Source organism: Xiphophorus maculatus, chromosome 17 (assembly GCF_002775205.1).
Source record: "Xiphophorus maculatus strain JP 163 A chromosome 17, X_maculatus-5.0-male, whole genome shotgun sequence".
Taxonomy (NCBI): Eukaryota; Metazoa; Chordata; class Actinopteri; order Cyprinodontiformes; family Poeciliidae; genus Xiphophorus; species Xiphophorus maculatus.
The window spans coordinates 18,348,053-18,363,957 of NC_036459.1; positions in this window are offsets into that span (position 1 = coordinate 18,348,053).

Here is a 15,905-nt window from a genome sequence, read left to right on the forward strand (position 1 = left end):
GCCTTAAAACTTTTATATCTCATGTGTAGAAGAAATGGCTCAAACATGTGAACACTAAAACTGGTACAGCAGCTAACACTTATTCCTTATTATTTACTGTTATTTTGTTGTTTTATTTATTTAATTTGCCTTTTTTTCCCCCATTTTAAAAAACTTTTTTCATAATAGTCTTTGTACAGGTCAACATCTTGTTTGTCTCGAGGTGTTATTCTACTGTTAATTCGAGATGTTTCTGTGTATTTTTCCATGCCGATGTACTTGACGTAGTGAAGGCTCCGAACGTTTGAAAAAGTTTTTACGCCCTCTTGAGGTGGTTTGTGGTATATGCCAAAAATAATAAATGCGCTAAAAAGCAGATGGAAACAGATTTGCCGAACAAGTTCCGACGTAGTAAATTGACACAGCCACTGTTCAATCTGTGCCTTACCAGCGGCACGAAACTTGGAAAAACGTAAAAGTCCAGACCTCCGATTTGGAGGGGACGACTCCCTCCATTTTTCTGAGATGTGTGGTCCATGCTAGTTAGCAACCGCTATTTTATTACAAGCCATACAGCGTCAACATCTTACGAAATTACGTTTTATGTGGCCAAACCAGTAGATGGAAACACAAAATTCGTACTTTTTTTTTTGTTTGTTTTTTTTTACTCAAAATTTGCATGATAATTAAATGGAAACACAGGTGCTGTTTTACATCTTGTCCCTGAAGAAGCAAATTTAAATACATAAAGTTATATATATATAAAAATAACAGGATCAATCACTTTTCCTAGTTTGGAAAGTTTCTTTCAAACCCTTTAAAAAATTGCTTTTTGTTTCTAATCTGCTGATTTTTATCCAATTTTGAAACTTTTAATTCTGTCAAATTAAGAAAATCCAAGGAAAACTGTCAGGGAAAAACACAGTTACGTGAAAATGTCTTGGATAAAATGCTAAGAGCAGACATCGAAAATGTCTCTTGAGACAAATACAAATTATGGGGGGAAAGTCAGTAAAAGATGTTCAGCATGTTGCAAATATTGGTTGTGTTCGTTTTGCATTTTCTGGTGCCTGCTACTTTCAGTGAGCAAAGGAGAAAATATTGTTTTTTGACTCCAATACAGCAATATGCAGCTCAGCATGGCCGTCATCCCAGAAGCAAAACTGGTAATTGAATATAATGCTTTTTGGAAGACACCAACCAGCAATTGCAAATATTAGCTGTTGGACCAGCGTTATTTATAATTTTATTAATAAAGATCGCTGTGATTAAACCCAGCTTAAAATGATTACATATAATTTACATTAATGCCACAAACTGCTGTTGAAACAGTGTGGCACAATGTACCTCAGCCCAAGCTGGGCTGTGTGTGTTTGCTGGGTGACTCACTCCCCCCACCCCCTCACCCCAGCCCTTCTCGCCTGATGGATTGTTGTTTCAGGCCTCTCCTCTTAAACATGAGGGGGGAAAAAGGTGTGCTTGTGCATGGGGCAAGCTGTTGAAACTTGCACTTGGAACTTGTCTTGCGGCTCGGCGGCCGCCACAGTGGAGCTGTGTTTATGAAACGGCAGATTCACGATGGTGGTGCCAGCAGCTCTGGAGTGGAGGGGGGTTTTAATCAGATCCTCTGCTCCAGCGCGAGACGCTTTGGGTTTAAGAGAAACTAACCGATTCCTAGAGTGGAAATCGCAAACAGCAGAGAAAACTTTCCATGCATGTTCTCACCGGGTTTGTATATGGATATGCTCCCGAGATTTGCTTTTATATGATGTATTATTTTTCACCCATCCCTTTGGCTGAGTAATGTTTAAGTACACCTTCTCGGTGTGGAGTTGGCTGAGTGCTTTGTGTGCCTTTGGTCTGTTTTAAAGGAATGAATTCGGGGTGGGAAGGGGGGCAGGAGGGAGTGTGGGTTGTTGGAAGTCCTGCCAGTTCTTCGAGGAGGCCATGATTAAGACAAGATGGTTCAGCCACACACATCCAAACACCTGGGGAACAGCTGCCGTGCAGCGGCTGAGGCAACAACCAATGGTCCGGTCCGTTTTCGTCTTATCTCAGGGCCAGAAGAGCGCAAACTCCCAACGACCTGGAGGGATCCTGGAGTGATAAATGATAAACGCAGGGGATTCTAATTATACCCCCCAGTTCCAGACAATGTGGTGGTATTTACATGAGTGACACGTTGTTTTGGGATGAATTTTCAAAACCTTTGTGTGAGGTCAAGAAGGGATGATGAAGAAGGAGATGTGAGTAAACAGATGTCAGAGCAGGAAAGTAAGGTTTGGGAGTTGAAGAAAGCTATGCTGCGCTCATTACTAGTGCAGCACAATTCCTTTTGATCATGTTCTTTGGATTTGTTTTCAAGCAGCTAAATAGTCTAAACACTGAGAACATAACGTGAAGTTGAAATGGTACAAAGGGCTGCTCTGGTGGGCGACTTCAGGTTCTAAAGAGTTGTGGGTTTTTTGTGGATGTTGCTTTCACCAACAACCCTCCCCTCCCCCAGCCCCGATGAAAACGAAAGGGACTCTAAATAAAATCACATTTTAGATGACTAAAACCATGAGGAAAAAATCCCAGAAATAGAGACAAAAATGTTTGAAGGTTGATAGAATCCTGTGAGATCTAGTTTTAGTCACGTGGAAAGGGGCAAGTTTAGAAAAATATCCAGTGACATTATTTTCTGAACTGATGACTTTCACAGCTAGATGGTATTTGTAGAAAGGGTTTCTTTCATTTATAAAGTGATTGTTTAGGTAGAAGAAACCCAATAACAACTAGCCTGGTAAAAGCCAGCCCTTTGTTTGACACGTTGCTTCGTCCAGAGGGTCTGGACCCCTGGACTCTGTTGAAGCTTGAAATGATTGGATCTGACTTGACCCCATCGTTAATGTTTGGCCATCATGTATGCAATGCTCCGTTGATCGCGAATGAAGTTTACTGGACATTGTGAGCGTTGTAAACAACCACCTCCCACTGCAAAGTGAGAAGAGCTGAGCCGAACGACATCTTTGATAGCAATCAAATGTCTTTAGCATTCAATATTTGGCCATGGCGGACTGAGTGGCTTCGCTCACATCCTCCGCTGCTATTGCTAAACTGCAACCAGACCACAATTCGGAAACAGCGCAGAAAATTGATGTCATCGTTCACAACTCCTCCTTCTGTTTGCTGATTGGCCCGGCAGCAATTCAACCGCAGAAATAGAGCTGAGTTGGAGAAAGCAGGTACAAAAAGTAATTACAGGAACGCAGTCTACCTCAAGATATGGAAGGTGCAGACGCAGTGAGTTACACTGTTGCATCTCAGCAAGAACGTCCAGGGTTTAAACTCCTGCTAAGGCCTTCCCTTGAGATCTCAATACGTCCTGCATGAACTGCAGGACGCGTTGAGTATATATGTTGTATAAAATTCAGTTCCTTTTTAAAGTACTGCTTCCACTTTAGTGCTTCTGAAGAGCTCATTTCCATTTACCAAGGAATTGTGTAAATTGAAATGATGACCATAAACTTGCTTAAGAAAACGTAACAAATTTATGGGGGTTTTTTCCAGGCTGTATCAAAATTAGTGTATTTTTTACGAAGCTGCCATGGAAACACTTTTTTCGCATCACACAAGTTCCAGGATCAACAGCCAGGTGTTACAGCGGGTGTAAACGATGAAGAAGCGACAGGAAGTGGTAGGAGGATTACATTAAAAGTTGCGTGTCATTCCAAAGTTCTTCTGTAACATCGGCAACTACAATTTCCGAAAAACGCTGCATATGTAGCCATTCCAAGGAAGGCAGACCTTGTGGCTCCACCACCTGCATAAAACGCCAACGTCTCCTCTGATTGGCTGAGATATGATGAGTGCTACCACCATGACTAAATTATGAATATACTGTATCTCATATATCTGTTTACATCCATCGCTGCCGTGATTTTTAATGACTTATTGCGTAAACAAGCTTATTCACGTGCGATTTTTATTTTATGTTTTATTGAATGAAAACACCACAATTACGACATTAGCAGAATATAGACAAAGAATTGCAGACATTTGTAATGGAAATGCAGCTATAGATACTGTAAATAACTTACTTTGACTGTTCTTCACTCAGTAACAACATTCACACTGAAGAGTGTTGGATTGGATTTTTAAATTGTCAACTGGTCCTAGGCAGAAAATCTGGCTTCCAGCTGTTTGTTCTCCCTACAGTAACCTACAGTTACTGAGGCTTTTTATTATGCCTCAGTAACTGATCCTCACTCAAAATTTTAAAAAATCTCATCTGAATGGTAAGTTTTCTTCTTGGACAGACACAAACTGATTCACAATAAGTGTGTCATCCTCTACGCAAAGGCGAGGTTTTACACTTCACTGAACTCTGCATGTTACAATTAGGCTGGCGGCTGTAATTCCCCTGTACAATGGTTTATTTACTCCGTTTAGGAAAGTCTCTGAAATTGCTGCAACTATGAAACAATTTGTGGCCTGACAAGTGACTGTGGCACCGAGGGTTTCCACTTCTAAAAGATGTTTTCTCGTCGAGTCTGTGCCCTGTGACAAGCTTTTGCACTGCTGGGCTCGGGGGCGGGATCATTTGCCCCGCTTTGATTTCGTGTCCAACGAAATGAGACAGGAAGTTAACTATTCTCACAGACCGCCGGTGGCTGGCGGGAGACCACCGGAGCCCCCGGTCTCAGATCAGGAGTCTGATCTCCCTTCCCCTGATCTCCGCTCTGTTCACGTTTTGCGGTCGATCTGGGGGTCAGCTCCTCAGGTCACGTCTGCTTTGAGGGAACGAGTCGAACACATTTACCATGCCCCGGTCTTATCTCACCACCAGACACTCCAAATTTTGTAGCTAATTTGCTTTCATTGTTGCCAGATGTGCTGACATGCAGACAGATGTTTGTTGTCACTACAGTTAGAAACAGCTCTTAGGAACCATTTTCTCTGTGCTGAAGCAGAGCTAATTTGTGGGCGGACTGGATTCTGGAACCTAAGATCCGCCGATACCAGACTCAAGAAATTACCTTCAAATTTTGGACCGTATCGGATTGTAGATGAAAGGAATCGCATGTAAACGCCGAGCCTGGAGAGATCCCACGGCCGTATAACACGCTCACATGAGCAGCCATCTTTGTGATTCCCAGCATGGATTCCATGAAACCCCCATCAGACCGGCTCTTTTCAGTCTCCCATCCAGGCACGGCTCTTTGTATGATTAAAAGCATACACAAGAGCTTTGCATCTTGCAGATGTTGCCATAAATCAAGCGTTGGCTCTGCCTCTGCAACTGGCTGCCTGACAAATGTTCCACAATAACGGCAGGCCCCCCACTCCACCCTTCCAGTAAAAGAGGGAGGGGAAAAAAGGAGAAAGAAGGGGTAAAAGAGAAAGGGGGAAGAAAAAGAAAAGCCTTGGAATTTCTGCTTGTAACTCTTTCAGGACTATTGTAAAATCTCAGCCGTGTCAGCACAGGTGGAAACCTGACAGCTCATAAAACGGCAAAGAAAGAAAGAAAGAAAGAAAAATCCCGCCCAGTCTGGGCTTTCTCTGCACAACAATGTCTTAAACTCTCTGTTTGTCCCACTGTGACTAATTCCAAACAAATCTAAAGAGTTAAATCAGTCTGTCTGTCTGTGTGCATAGACAGACAGACTACACCCTGGTGGATGAAAAAGGCACAGCCATAATAGCTGAGACGGAGACTGAGCCGTGAATCACGCTCTCCCTGGAGCGATGAGGAGAGATCATATCTGCAGGCAACATTAAACTCTGTCCAAAAGGCTTGAGTCATCTCTACTATGTTTAGAATTTTCCTGCCAAGAACCCTTTATTTTTAGTTTTATTTTATGGTCCTGGTCAATTTTAGACATGACCAGGAATTAGTATGGTAGAATATGTTTTACCTCACAGATGTTCCAGAACATCAACCAAGCTTAAACATCAGACAAATGTAGTTTGAATCAATACAACACACGGTTTTCAAACGGTTGTTTCATTTATTTCAGAAGAACTTTGCATAATACGCCATCGTTAACGCCGTAAAGCTAGCTTTCATCTGTAGTCTCTCGGGATGTAGTCTATATAAATACAATATATTTCAGTGCAATACAAATCAACAGGGTTCTTCCAAAAAACTATATAACACAAAAGTTCACCACAATACAAACAACACATAAAAAAAGCTGAATGTTTATGAATATAAGAATCCCATGATCAATGTCTGCATATGTAATTATCTAGGAGTTATAAGTTAAAGTTAGTACAAAATGACACTTATTCGCTTGGAAAGGTTTGCAAAGCCATTTGTAAAACCTTTCTACTCTCTTATAGTGAGGAAAATAAGTTAGTAATTGTGAAAACAGGGAACAGTAGTTAACCTTCTTAGGGATGGCTGACCAACCAAGAATAATCTAAGAACAGGTCAACAACTCATCCAGGAGTTCCCAGAAGCAGGAGCTTAGCTGCTAGGCTAGCATGACTCTGGATCCAGTCTGCAGTGAGGTGTGATGGCTGTGGAGGTGGGTTAGATCTACTTTTGATCTCATCTTGCCACATCCACAGTCAGGAGTGCACCAGTCTAAATGTATGAGGTTCAAACTAACCAAACAATGTAGGAGGTAACAACGTTCTCATGTGCACCTGATGGAAACAAGTGTGGGAGTGTCCTAATTTATTCCTCAACCCAAAGGGTGTTCCGTCACTTTTCATTGTTTATTCATATCACCTGAAGTCCAGAGATGGACGATGTTTTAAGGTGACTTATCATAGTGCCGTTACTGTGCCTGGTCATCTGTTGATATGTAAAACTTTACACTCCAGCCACAGTAGGAACATTTGGGATGGGGGGAGGGGGGATGGGGAGCAGCAGCCATGAAAACCCAATTCAGCAGCAAAGCTGTTTCCACATAACACGCCGTCATGTTGTAACCTGTTAATAGAAATCTTACTAAATCTCTTCATGTGGGCTCTTACTCCAACTCAACTCTGACTGGTTCGTATTTTCCCCGCTGTCTTAATAGATGAATGTCTGTTTGATTGCCAAGTTGCAGCACAAATGACTGCGGGGCGATGGTGAAAGATTATTTTAATGCAATGAAGGGGAAGGATGTGGAAAAGCTTCCTGCTGGCTGACGCCGGAGTTCAGCTCGAAATGTATCGATTCTTACCAAGCAAACATTAATCACAAACAGAAAAAAAAGATTCAAGTCTGTGACAATGATTATATGATAGCATTGGGTTTGTTAAAATGTTCCTGTTTTACCACAACAAAGGCAGTAAATCTTTGTTACGGTTGGCTTTACTACCTACCGTGAGGTCAGGGTCACACTCTCCCTGACCTTTAACATCTTGAAGAATAAACACATTGGCCCTACATCTGGGCTTAACCTCCACTTGTGCACACAAACTTGCCTGTCTGATCTAAATACTGACCTCATACAGCCAACTTTGCCTTTTAAAATGATATTATTAGCCAAACTTGAAGCCATGTTTTAGTTAAAGACCTCCACGCCTTTTGGGTGCCACCCAAAGCCTGTTTTCAAAGCGACCCGTTTGACTGCGGCGATGTCTTGATGGAAGATGATGGGAAAGGCTTTACGCTGACAACGAGCAAAACAAATACTGACGGGGGTTTAATTTCAGGAGAAGCCTGCTGTCAACAGCTCAAACAAATGCAAGCAAAGGAAGGAATGAGGACGGGGGGGCGGTGGAGGGCAAACAGAAAGGAGAGACACAAGGCTAACTGAGCACCACTCTTCAAGTGAGAGGAAGCCTCCCACCCCCTTTTGTTTCTGCCAAAAGCTAATCTGATAACAGGGTGTGATTGTTTCTTTAAGGTGAGCCTCCTTTCTATTTACTGAGACCAAGTCGCCCAATGGTGCGTTAGAAACCATTTGGCGCAACGGCGAGCCTCACTACCCCAACCATAACCCGAAACCCTTAAAACAAAAGGTTCGTCTTGTTCCTGCAGTGAAAATAAAGCTTGGAGAGTATTTGCTAGAGGTCTTGTATCTGGAATGCCAACGCTAGTTATTAATGAGTACAATACGGAAAGTTTGACTGGATTTACGGATCTCGCTCGGGTTCGTGCATCCAGAGTGTTTTTAGCACAAACAAAAGAAGAACTCATATTAAAATGATTGTGACCCTCTTCTTTGCCCCCCACCCCTCCAAAAAAAAAAAAAAAAAAAAAAACAGGTTTTAAAAGAAAAAGAAGAAAGTTTAGTGGGCTTCTTCATTTCGAATACAAACTGCCAATATTATCACACCCAGCAAGCACTCCATGCATGTTCTGGCAAGCGCTATTGTGCAAACAGCCCTGCTTTTTAGAGCAACTGAGCTGTTGAATATTTATTGTTTGGTTAAGGTTTTAGAGAGAAATTATGACATCAGTCATGGGAGCGATTCAGCAAGACGAAGGGAGGGGAATTTCCCACTTTTGCCCCAGACAAACTCAAACTTGAAAAGCACTGATCTGTCCAGACAGACAGTAAAGCCTGGTGGACGGATCCATGTTGGGCCGACACGATGCTCAGTTTGAAGCTTACTGGTTATCGCTGCTATCAGACCAAACAGCTACTTCTGTTTGTCTCGGCTCAATTTCAACATTTAAAGTCAGAAGCAGAGGATAGAAGAGTCATCCATGGTCCAGTTCAGTCGAGCCAGGCAAGGTTCTCAGTTTACTGCTCTGCCTACAGTCGTCTCTTTGCTCTTTGTTGTTTAGTTATTGAATATCTCTTATGTAAAGCACCGTGGTCAACCATGGTTGCTCATTAGATGTGCTATATGACTGAGTTTGACTAGACTAATGTCAAACTCAGCGCAGCAAATGTCACAGTTAGACAGCAGGGAAGCGGGGAGTGGTTGTCCTGTCAGACCGTTGGTTCCCGAAACCACACAAAAAAGAAAACCTCATAAAAGCGCATGCGGGTCCAAATGGCCATGTCTCTGAAAGTGAAAAAGCTCCCTCAACCCAAACCTACTACTTAACATAGTAGGTTTAAAACTTTTCACAACTTTCAGATTTTTCAGAAAGCAACACATTAGGCCCAAAAAGTACATTTGGGCCTAATGAAAGCTAAGAAAAACAAAAACTGTAAGAAAGTAATGGAAGTTCTTCTATAGGACCCCAGTCTAAAGCCTCAGTTTTACATGGGTCAAAATGTTTTAGCTAACATAAAAACTGTACAAATAAATTGTCAAAATAGCAGTAACACACCAAAGGTGGCTTATATTTCAATGCAACTGTACACAAAACTGCTGAGAAATACAAAAAAAAAAAACCAGGATCTGTCACAGGCACAATGTGTCATATGCTAGCAGGCCCACCCAGAGCAGTGACTGCAGTCCTTTGTTTTTTTGTTTTTTTTCACAAGCTTTTTTATCATCTGCAGTGTTGCACTGAAAATGTTCACACAGCCTCCCACGCTGGCTAAGTTAGCTCCAGATGGAAAACGGAGCCATCTTTCCCACAGAGCGAGGACGGGCATATCTTCACCCATTTTCATAACAAAACTTCAGGAATGTTTTCCAGACTGGATGGAAAGAGACGCCGTGCGGCGACTCAGCATCTTGGAAAAATGTCTTGGCGCTGCGGGCTCGCTTTCTGACGCATAAATAAGGCTGTTAAAAATGTTGCCTGCCTGGAGGATGGCGGCCGTTCACCACCGCTGTCAACGGTGGGGGAGAAGGGACATTTACAGTGCCTCACCGTGAAATCGTTCACGTTCTGTCACATCATGACCACAAACTTTATTGTATTTTATTGGAGGGTCGTGGGATTGTTGTGCATATTGTGAAGAGAAAAAGAAAATTATGAAATTTATTAAAAGTGTATTTAGTCTCATTTATTCTAGCTGCGTTTCCGTTGACCACAAAATTGCAGAAACTGAAATTTTAAAAATGGATTTGCTTAATGGAAATAGTAATTTTGAAAAAGCTAATGATTTTTGATACATAGCTTTTGCGTTCCCATTGAGCTCCATTTCTTCTGTAGAATATCAACTGGGCCAATCGGCAGACAGAAGGAGCTGACAACGATGATGTCAGTTTTCTGAGCTGAGTTAGAATTGTAGCAGGTGAGGAACTAAACAAAGTCGTTCGGTCTGTTTTGGCCACGCTTCCAAATATTGAGCAATAAAAGTTGGAGCAAGACGAATGTTTAGGAGATTTTATTGTTGGCAAACATGAAATCCAAGCCTCCAACCAATCATTTCTCAGCAACCGAGAGTCCAGACGGTCCGGACTGAACAAGGAGCTGGTTTTTACCAGGCTAGCTTCGGTCTGTCCCATAAAACCACAATGAAACAAAATAAAGTTTGAGGTTACGATGTGACAAAATGTACAAAAATTCACTTTAAAACTAGTACATGTGGCTTATAAGGCGTGTGCTACGGTTGCAAGGTTTGAAAAAAAAAATTAAAACCTGAACTGAAATGAAAAGTGAGAGAAAGAAGAGGCTGACTGCTGGAGTTTCAGGTGGGATGGAGGATATGAAAGAAAGAGAAAAAGGAGAGAAAGCCTGCAGAGGCTAACTTCTACAGCGGCCTGAATGACTATCATTACGATAATGACTGTGTAATGTTTTCTTTCCTGGACCAGTAATTGTTACCAACCCCTCTGCTCAAACATGCAGGTGGACAAATTGCAGCAGAGAATGACTTTCCTTGAATGTGGATTTAATTATTTCTAAGATCCAGGCTTCGGTGCTGAGTTACCAGGCTTCAAACCTAACCGATGGGATTTGTGCCATAGTTTCCAAACCTCCTCACCATCAAAAATTCAATCTCATCGTCATCATCTTATTGTTTTCATGTCAATGAAAAGCTTGATAATAATCAAGTCGTCCTGTTCTTGAGAAGATCCCAGATGACGATGCTGGAACCGGTGGAGGTCTTGGACATGACAGGCTGTGTTTGCTTATGCTGACCCTTTTACACTTCCATGCTTCATAAAAGTCATACACGCCCTACCACCACCTGCGGCTAACTGACCATGACTCTTAAAATCAGCCAGATGTTGCTGCAAGTCCAGGATTCCTGAGCCAAATCAGAACAAATACTCATTACTGGTGGAGACGGACTGTGTGTTTTTAAAGATGTGGGATTGCATGTGTTTCAACAAATTATTACTTCTTGTGTTCTGTGCTACACTTAGGTGCTTTCCAGGAATATAGTGCCAGTTTATAGCACAATCAAGTAACTATGTTAACCTCAGACATTATAAAAATGCATATATAAAATATGACTTCAAAGAAATTTGACTTTGTAATTTAACATCTTGAAATTGGGCTTCTGTCTCTTTAAAAAAAACTCCTGCTCTTTCTGAAGCTCCGCCTTCAGGAAGTCGTCACAACATGGCTCCTCTGTTAACCCTTTAACAACGTTTTCACCAGAGTGTCACTAAGCAGTAGCTCCTATAATGAGCTCAGCTGATGTGGGGATTTCACAGTGTTTGCTAATTGCTGCTGCTTTCTACTGTTAGCTACACTAACTGCGGTCAATGGAAGGCAAATCTCAAGCTTTTGTTCCTGATACTAGCTCTCCAGCACAGCTAGATGTCCCAGGAAGTTAGGAAAGCTGTACTGTTGTTTACTTTGACCCTAATTCCAGTACAGATTGATTTCTGTTGACTGGGGCAAAGTTCTACATTTAAGATGGCACTGCCAAGACACCTAGAATCTGCTGAAGTTGTCATGCCAGACCACTAGATGGTGCTGTGATTTTACCAGGTAGTCGAAACTCTTCCATTCAGTGTATCTACATTAAACACAAAGTGTGTCTCCATCTCTCTGACGAACCAGTCGCCCATGTAGCAACAGATATACTCAGCTTCAGACGATGCATTAAACTGCAAAGGTTAATTAGCTCTACGCAGCACAACGATATCTGCCTTTTCTTAGCTTTTTTGCTATTTAGCTGCAGCATGTGCGCTTTCACTCCTCCGCTGTGGGTGCTCCAGAAAACTTCCACTCCGATGCCGGGCTTCAAAAAGACAGAGTTAAAGAGGAGCGGCAAAAACAAATGAGGTGGATTAGCAATGCTTCCCAAAAACCAACAGCTTATTATGGAATGTCGTCACTGCTGCCCAGAAACTGAGCTACAGTTTCTCAACAGCAACAGTCTTTAGTCAGAGGCCTGTTCAGATTAACTTGACTGCTACTGGAGCATCACCTTCCACTCTGACTCTCTCAAGAAACTTGGATGATATGAATTATTTAGTATTGATAAATACTAAATAAATTACTGTTGTATTGTAGTGAAATATATATTTGCTGAAAATGATATCAGTTACAAATTATAATTTTATTTAAATTAGGAATAGAACATTTCTTTCAGGATAAGTTTTGACAGCACCGTTTTATCACACTGTATTGCTTTGTAATATATCCTGCTGTGTTGTGTTGCACATGTTTGTACAGTGTTGATGTTCTACATGGCAAAATGTCACAACCATAGGAATGAATTCATATTCATAAACAGATCAGTACTGGGCGTTTCAGTTGTTCCCTGTGATATGAGAATTAACATGTTTTCATATAATGAAAATGTAATTTTGACTTTATTGAAAATGCATTCAACTGTGCAGCAGAGGAAACTTCAGAGAAAAACTAGGGAAAAAATGATTTACTGTGCATATTAATTTCCGTTTATTAAATAAGCATTGCTTTGAATGTGGATTTTGTTTTTCATTAGCAAGGGAAAACACAGTATGGACACACACAGACCTAGAAAGTGTTTCATTCCATTTTTGGCCATTAATGTTTCACACACACCCCCACACAAAGAGTCCCCTCCCTCCCTCCCTCCCTCCACCTCTCCTTTTTTCCCAGCAGTGACTTTCAGTCCCAGATGTTCTTTCACAGACTTTTTCTTCTTTTTTTTTAAACCCTTGCTAGTCAACTTACTTCAAAAGCAAACTCCACGTCGTTTGAACCAGTTGCAGTTGCAGCCCTGAACGCAGCACATGTTGTACAGTAACTCCTGATTTTAATCACGTCGTCATGGCTGCGACGGTCGCTTTGACACCCGCAAAACAGCTCGATGCCTTAAACGTAGAATATCAAAAACTCTTAACACAAGACAGGCAGCAGCTGTTACTGCTTTGGTCAGACTGGAAACATTAGTAAATTATTTTTAAATTTTTTTCTAAGTGTCCTGACAACATGAGCAGTGTGTTGTTTTCTTTAATTAATATTAAACTCATCTCATTGTTTTATAGTCTCAGTTTAACAATGTGGGTTTTTGGCTAGAGGCGTCAATTCAAAGCCTCTTAACATTTTTTATTTTTCAAATTTTTAAATTTACTTTACTATTTTCTTTAAAAAATAAAAATAACAAAAAAAGCTCCATTCACACAAAAAAAATTCCCTAAGTGCCTAATACTACTGGAAAATAAAATCTAAACCATAAAATTACATCAAATGACATGCAGGACATTGAGGAAGAGTGGCTGACCTCGCTCCTGCATCAGAACATCTACCTTATTCCCAAAACACACCAATTATTATGTCATTATAGCACCTTCATCTTTTAGAAATTTGAGGAAAATCATTTCTATTTTTTCTAGTTTTTTTTAAGTCATTGAGAGCTCAGTAGTGTATTAAATCAGTTTTCAGAGGTGATTCTCTGTAAAGGTGAACGATATATTGGTGAATTATTACTGATCACAAATGGATCAGTAAAATAAGACCTGATTTTCTCTCAGCACAGTTGTTGATCATTTTTCAAAAGGCAACATGGATTTTCTGGTTGTTGGTTGCAACCCAAGTATGGTGGCCCGGAAGGCTCAACAAACTGCAAATGCCCCAACACAATAACAAAAAGCGACAAAGGAAGTTATGCTAAAACTGAAGTTTTACATTTCAATTTAGCACAAATTCCACTTGAGCTTTAACTTCCACTTTAGCTCAAATTATGTTTTAGCATAACTTCCACTTAAACTTAATTTCTGTTCTACTACAAAATCTGTATTAACATAACTTCCATTGTTGCATAACTTCCGTTGTGTCTCTTATTGTTGCATTTTTCTGACCTTTCTAGGCCACTGTACCCAATCACAGCATGAGGTCAGGATTTTAGAGCTCTTTAAAGAACACACCTGCAGGGTTTTTGGTTTATAATTTCACTTGAACATTTTCTCAGTATTGATATAACTAGCAGGCTTTTCACTCTGTTTCCGTTGCTGTATTTCAGCTCCCAGCTCTGCTGACTTCATATTTGTGGAGCGTGACTCAAACAGCATGTTGGACCATGTGAAACCACAGCTTTGTGCCCTTTTGTCGGGTTGCCACGAGCCGTCCGGGGGCCGGCGCTTTGTAGGACCTTTCCTCTGTGAAGAAACTTTTCAAAAAGCTGCGGCGGTCTCAGCAGACCTCTCCTCCTGTTCTCCCGAGAGTTAAGAATAGAAATGACAGGATCTTACTGCAGATAAAAGTAAGATGTTTATGGACTCTGAACACATTTATTAACCTCTTGAATTATGCTGACTAAGCCTTACTGCACGGGACGACGGCATGAAGGAGGTCACTGCTGTTCGTGAGGGACAAGAACAATCAAAACGATTTCCGAGCTAATGAACTGTGAGATGAGTCACTTATACTCACATTTAGGGAATGACATTTCAGAGAGAAGTCCTGCGTCTTGTTCAAGCTTTAAGTTTGGTCGGGTTCACAGTTTGTCAACCTAATGCAGGTCTGAGCTCCTCTCTGTCCTCCTTACGGCACAAAGCTGCACATTTGTTCAAAGACGACACAAATCATGCATGAATGGTATTTAGACAGTATTCATATGAAACAAGTCATGTTTAGATAGATAGACTGTCTGTCTGTACATCACATTGAATGTTGTTCTTGTTAACATGGACACATGTGGAAGTCATACGTTGTTTTTGGTTGTTGTTTTTCTAAGGGATTTCTTCTTTTGTCCATGAAGCCAACACTTAACCTCGATTCTAATTATTTAAATACAGAGTCGCTGAAGCCAAAGTCAGATTTTTACAGCTAAAGGAAACAATTAAAAACATTTTAAAGGGCTTAAACGTCTGGGCAGAACACGGAATATAGCAAACTGGGGGAGGATTCCTGCATGACAGGAACCAAGCAGCACCACAGCGACCCCTTAAGGTGCCATGAAGAAGTGCAGCTCTGCTTCAGAGAAGGACACGGTGTGATTTACTGCAGAACGTTGTTCTGGTAAGCACGTGCCTTTTCCAACCCAGAGTGAATTTCGACCTGACTGGATATATCCACCACAGATGTCTGCGCGGCCGACGGTAATAGGAGGCTGGACGTTTGCTGACGGTCTCCAGGGAAATCAGATCCTTCACCGTTTTTCTCATCAGCTCCAGCTGCCCTTGAGCAAGGCTCCTAATCAGTGACTGGATGATATTAAAATGCCTGGCTAAGTAAATCGGGTCTAGATGTATGGTGTCAATGTATGGCTTGTCCCACTTTGTTGATCTAACCTTGATTTCACTCCTAAAGCTCATGTTTATGCGCCCGGACATAATGGTCTGTACAGATAATGGGTATGAATATGCCAATATTTGGAACATTTCAATAAAGCTTCTGGAGCAGATGTAAATTAACCATTTTTAAAAAATAATAAAATCATCGGGTTTAAGCTGTTGGAATGCACTGATCACAGTTCTGGAGCCAATTTCTGACCTTTTGACCTGATGGAGCTGCTTAAAGCAGATCCTGCCTCATCAGCAGGCGAATGATGAATGGCGGAGGTCGAAGGTTATCATTGGGTCGGAGCCGTCCTCTCAGGTAATGAACGGTATACTGAGATAGAATCCACAGTGAAGTGAGCTAGATCATCATCAGTCAGAATAATCCAAAATTTTCAGAAGATGTGACCGGTTTCAGATAGAATGGTTGGCAGCAGACGGGGTCTCTGGGTTTTCTCCAGCCTACCTCTTGTTTTAGG